Source organism: Haliaeetus leucocephalus, unplaced genomic scaffold, assembly GCF_000737465.1.
Source record: "Haliaeetus leucocephalus isolate CR32 unplaced genomic scaffold, Haliaeetus_leucocephalus-4.0 Scaffold120, whole genome shotgun sequence".
Taxonomy (NCBI): Eukaryota; Metazoa; Chordata; class Aves; order Accipitriformes; family Accipitridae; genus Haliaeetus; species Haliaeetus leucocephalus.
In genome coordinates, this window is record NW_010972556.1 from 2,621,180 (window position 1) to 2,627,179 (window position 6,000).

Here is a 6,000-nt window from a genome sequence, read left to right on the forward strand (position 1 = left end):
AAACTTCTAGTAACTCTTCAGTAGATTCTTATTCTTTTGAATTATATGAAATGAATATAGATACACACATCCAAATCTTGCATGCCCTCTTTCAGGAAAAAAAGTGAAAATAAAACTGCTTTTAAGGTCAAGGGAATTGACTCTCTGCTCTAAGACCAATTTAATACAAGGGTCATCAGTTAGATTCAGTGGCATGACTCCTGACTTAATTATATCACCACGATGAAAACCTGGCCAAACGGGACTCCTGATCTCCTGATTTTGTAAACATCTCTGGGGTTGGACAGAAAGCTATTTGCCCTATTTGTTACATAGCACTTAAATCCAACATTAAATATAGCGGCAAAGTATTGTGGAAGTCATGACATATTAGACTATTTGTTTAAATTAATTCCTATATGGAAAACAAATCCAAACTCTTTTTTGCTCTTAAGAGGCATTCTCAAATATTGTATTTAAACAAATGTCTAATTTAAGCCTCTCTCTCCAGTCATTTACACTGTCCATTCACTAATGACACAGCCTAGATCACTTTTATTGATGCATAGTACAAATGCCGTATGCTACTAAAGGGCAGTGTAATATAATAAATGACCATCAGAATATAAACATGCTTTGGACAGCTACAATGCCTTTCGACTATTCAGTATGTTAATAATCTAGTTTAATGCTGTATAGTAAATTGTGATAATATGTATCACAACTGTATCAAACCAGTTTTCATGGGAAAAGTTCTTGAATTCTCTAACAAAAGAAAATATGAAGTAAATTTAAATAAATGCAACACTAGTCAAGAATAAAGAAATACAGTCCTTAATATATGACTTAAATCATCTTTATGCAGAAACTTCTGCCTATGAGTATCAAATTAATCACATACAGTAATTACTACCAACTAATGTCAAGCACTTATTCTGCATTATCAATAATTAAGTACTTTATAAAATCATCATTTAATAATCTGTGTCTTGGTTACAAAGATTAAAAGAGACTCAAAACCATTGCACAAAATACATTATCAATTTCATTTAAAAAAACCCAACATGATGGTAATAGATTATCTATGACCTTGCCAAAAGTGCAAATAATTGAACAACAAAGGGAATGAAGACAGGAAGCCAGGGAAGGTTTTTAGACATCTAAATAATTCATCACCCTGAAAGAGGCAAAGTACTACCTCTGAGAAATAGGAAGCAATTACCAAATGCCACAAGAAAAGTGACAATCATGGCCATTGTTCTGGTGAATAGCTTGGTTTAGATTTGCCAATCTGAAAAGATATGAATACCGCACTAGCACGGCACAGTTCTTCATCTGAGAATGAATCACTCCTGACTCTTTTTTTAAGCCTAAGAGAAGTCATGTTTTGTCACCATCCTCCAACCTGGAATGACCGTGTACTTTGTTTCCATAAATTGCAGGTAAGAACAGGAATAGGCTCTTGCGCCAGTGGTTTTGAATACGGACTGCAGACACATAATTTGAATACTTTCTCCTTTCTGATTACTTTTGTCATTAAGATAATTTTGCAATGGCATTTCTCTAGTCTATCACAGAATCACAGAGCAGTTTGTCCAACTGAGTTTGAAGAACTCCAGGGATGGAGATTCCACAGCTTCTCTGGGCAACTTGTTCCAGTGCTTAACCATCCTCACTGTGCAGGTTTTTTCTCCCTATATTCATCTATTCATTTTTTCTCCTTATATTTTCTTTGCTACAATTTGCATCCATTTCCTCTTGCCCTTTTGCTGAACACCTCTGCAAAAAGCTTAGCTCTGTCTTCTCAGTAACTTCCTATTTGTTAGGCAAGGACTGCAGTTAGAGCTGCTCTTACTTTTCTCTTCTCAGTGCTAAGCAAACTCAGCTCCTTCAGTGACTCCTACATGTGCTCCAACCTCCAAGGCCTCCTGGTGTCTCTCTGCTGGACTCAGCCCAGTCTGTCAGTCTTCTTTGTACTGTGAGCCCCAGTCTGGACACAGTAATTTAGATATGGCCTCATAAGTGCCAAATAGAAGGAAATAATCACCCTCCTAAACTCTAATTCTTTGCCGTCATTAACAGCAGTTACAGGTCTAATTTCTATGATGAACCTGGTAATGGGGACACATAAAATGGTGGATAATACTAAGCCATAAGTTGAGGATGATTGGGCACAAAATTACGTCAGAGATATAGAAGTCAGCTGAGCAAGGTATTTTTCATTTTACCCTATATTCTTCCCCCTTCTAAAAATTCAACATCTATGGGGGAAATAAAGCAAACTTGCTTTGTCTTGCCAGGCTGTAGCCTGAATCACTGTCGTGGTTTAACCCCAGCCAGCAACTAAGCACCACGCAGCCGCTCAGTCACTCCCCCCCATCCAGTGGGATGGGGGAGAAAATCAGGAAAAGAAGTAAAACTCCTGGGTTGAGATAAGAACGATTTAATAGAACAGAAAAGAAGAAACTAATAATGATAATGATAACACTAATAAAATGACAACAGTAGTAATAAAAGGATTGAAATGTACAAATGATGCGCAGGGCAATTGCTCACCACCCGCCGAACGACACCCAGCCAGTCCCCGAGCTGCAAATCCCTGCCCCCCACTTCCCAGTTCCTAAACTAGACGGGATGTCCCATGGTATGGAATACACTGTTGGCCACTTTGGGTCAGGTGCCCTGGCTGGACATGAGAAGCTGAAAAATCCTTGACTATAGTCTAAACACTACTGAGCAACAACTGAAAACATCAGCGTTATCAACATTCTTCACATACTGAACTCAAAACATAGCACTGTACCAGCTACTAGGAAGACAGTTAACTACATCCCAGCTGAAACCAGGACAATCACTGATAGATTTTTTTAACTCATTAATATATAGTCTACTTGCAATTCTTCTTCTTGGAAGAATGTAACCTGGGGTGTAACTAATCAGATAGAAATGGATTCAGGACTCCCCAGCCTAACTTGAAATTAATCAGTACCGATAGATACATCAATAGAATGGAAGGCTTTTGGAAACCTGGTGGCAACTGCAATAGCATTCAACAGCAACAGGAATTGTTCAGAGACCTGACAATTAAAGAGCAATCACTGAAGAAGTGAAGACAGCACAGAAGTGAATTACCTTGGGAAGAGATGAGATCTCCTTCAGTAGGCGGTCTGCAAATGTTCTAGATAAATATCTCCAGGTAAACTATTTGTCCTTCAGAGCAAAAGGCTGGCTTAGATGATCCCCAAAGTCCCATCCAGGCCAATGATTTTGTGATGCCATGGATGACAGGAAGAAGAAATTCCCATTATTCATCTGGTAAACATGCTTAAGATAAACATCATCAAAGGCATTACAGCATCAAAATTCAACTGAAACCTCTTTCAAGATCAGTTTTATAGTATTCAGCAGTCACTGGTGGGGAATTGGAGCTGTATGGTGCACATACTGCTGCAGTACCTGGGACACCCATGTGTGTAAGAAAAGGAAGCCCCTGCTATGAATGTCTAGTATTAGTTGACCACAGAGTCAATCTGTTTTGTATCAATCTTCCTAAAGCTGCATATTTCAAATCATACTTCATACAACTTTTGTTTCTCAGTCCTCTTTGCCTTGCTTATTTAAAACAGCTGCCTGTCACAACCCACATCCTCAAATGAACCAGAGCCTGTACACAGGCTGGGAAAAGAAATGTTTTCAGCTGCCAGGATCCAGAAAACTTCATCTATTTAAAGGAGAGTATTACATAGGGACACTAAATCATAAATACTATTGATCAAAGAAATTTTCTAAACCAGACATGGAAGACAACTGTCAGCAAGGCAAATGCAGTACTAATACTACTTTGGATTTATATCACATTTTTCACCCTATGTTCTCATTCCCTCTACTTTTTAGACAGACAGGCTGAGGGTGGGAATCACAATTCAAGCTCTTACCACACAGTACAAGGTCACTAACAAAACTGATGTGTTTAGTGCCAAAATTTAATAAACTCCTTCCATAGCCACCAAAGAGAAAGAGGCACCCCTAGAAAGTAAGCCAGACCATAGGTAGACTAACTCATCTTCCAGAGGTGTTTTTTTTCCTCTTAAACAAACAGCTAACTAGGTGGGTGCCAGAATGAGCTAGAATGCCCTAAGTCAATGATTTGTACAAAGACTTGGCACTGCAGTGTGCCTCCGCTCTTGTGATTCCTGCAATTCCCAACATGATATCCCTTGCAAAATCAACAGTGCAGAGCTGATAACCAACTGAGGCAGCTTTACTTGAAAAAGGGAGCCGTGTCAAGCCATCAGAAACCTATTGAGTGTTGGTAAAATAGCATCTGCCAAAACATCCTACAATTAAATAGATCCTTCTTCAATATAAACATCACACTGTTTACAGACAATTTAATTTGCAACAATTCTGAAAAAAATGAATAGCTGAGACACCAAATTCTAAAGCGGATGAACCCTTCCTTTAGTCCTTGTAGTCAGGCTTTCTTCTCCCAGGCAATTTTAAACATGGTTTCAATTACGCTTAGCACACAAAATACATCTGTGTGTAACACACTGAAAGCTCCTAATAAGCCTTTGTGATTTAATGGGTGAGCAACAAGTTTAAAGCTGGACATGGAAGAAATGAATTTCTGTAATTAGGTCTGATAGGCGTATAACCATTTGATCACTTAGGGATAACTTCATCTCCTGGTGGTTTTTATTTTTTTTTGATAAATAGAAAGCTCTTTGATGCATGCTGTTGATTTTCTAAAGAGCTTTGCCAAAACAGGAAAGCATTATATACTTCATGGTCCCATGAAGGCTGGAATCCAAACAAAAAAGCAATTAAATAATGAAAAAAATGGGGTCTAAAAACGTAAAGCACTCAACAAACTGTGTAAGACTACTCCTGCCCCATCAGAAAGCAAATGCTAACAATTGTAGGGAAGGAATCGCATAACATGGTGGCATGACTCATACCAACAGGAAGAATAATTTTACTATGTTTTTCAGGCAATATCTACTTGCAACACTGTTAGCATCTGGTTTACTCTGCTGGACTAGGGACTGGTCCAGGCATGCAATATTTAGATAAAAAGACAGAAAAAAATGGTTATACCAAAAAATCAGTCAAACTCCAAGAATGCAGGAACCACACTGGAATTTATGATGTTTCCTCACTTACTCCAATGGTTTTGAGATTAAAGAACAGATTTCAACTACTTAAGAGAAAGCAGCAGTGTGATGCTGGATTAAAGGTCCGGGCTTGCACTTCTGAGCAAGTCAACACCTTCTCGCAGCAGCAGGGACAGGAGATGTTAAAACTAAACCCAATCACCTGGCGGGAGCAGCATCCTCATCCCGCGACGCACCTCACCTCGGTAATTTTTACGCAGGTCAAACCAGCAGCTTTTACGCTGCAGCTAAGCTAAGCAGTGACATCTTGAAAGCAGATACGGCTGGGGGGTCGCCAGCCGCGTTAAATTCAACGGTAAGTGGCGGTGCTGCCGGGGCGACCTGTTTTCTGGAGAACGAGGGAGCAGCTCGATGGACGGCGGTGCCGGGGCGCCGGCTCCCCCCCCGCGCCCGCCCCGCCCAGGGGCGCCTGGAAAAACGGGGGTTAAAGGGCAGGCAAAGGGCGAGGAGGGCTTAACGGGCACGGGAAGGACTGAACTTCGAGGCAGAAACTCCACAAAACGTTTCACGACCGGCGCCGGGGTGGAGAAGGTGGCTTCTCCTCAGCGGGGCAGGCGGAGCTCCTCTCAGCGAGGGCGGCCGGGATCCCCCGGCGGGAGGAGAGGGCGAGGGGGGACCCCTGGGGCGGCGAGGGGGGACCCCTGGGGCAACCAGGGGGGACCCCTGGGACGGCGACGAGGGGGGACCCCTGGGGCGGCGAGGGGCTGCCGCGACAGCGAGAGACCGGCGTCACTCACCCGCAGCCGCCGCGCAGCTCCCTCAGGAACGCAGACGAGACCCCGGCCGGGGACAGCGGTTGGCGCCGGCTCCCCCCGGTCAGTGCTGGGAAGAGCTACGGCGCGGC

At 42.1% G+C, this 6,000-nt stretch overlaps 1 protein-coding gene across 2 annotated transcripts in view; it reads right to left on the reverse strand.

Annotated features, from left to right (window-relative positions):
- The window catches only part of OSMR (oncostatin M receptor), a 33,691-nt gene extending 27,767 nt beyond the window's left edge, over positions 1–5,924 (reverse strand). Inside the window, exons 1-2 of one of the 2 annotated variants that reach the window (XM_010585819.1) lie at positions 5,894–5,924; positions 3,112–3,204 (exon numbers count right to left, since the gene is read on the reverse strand). The gene's annotated coding sequence lies outside the window, so the exon portion shown is untranslated. Of the gene's footprint in view, positions 1–3,111; positions 3,209–5,893 lie in introns of both variants that reach the window. The other variant, XM_010585818.1, reaches the window with a different exon arrangement.
- Positions 5,925–6,000: the final 76 nt, after the last annotated feature.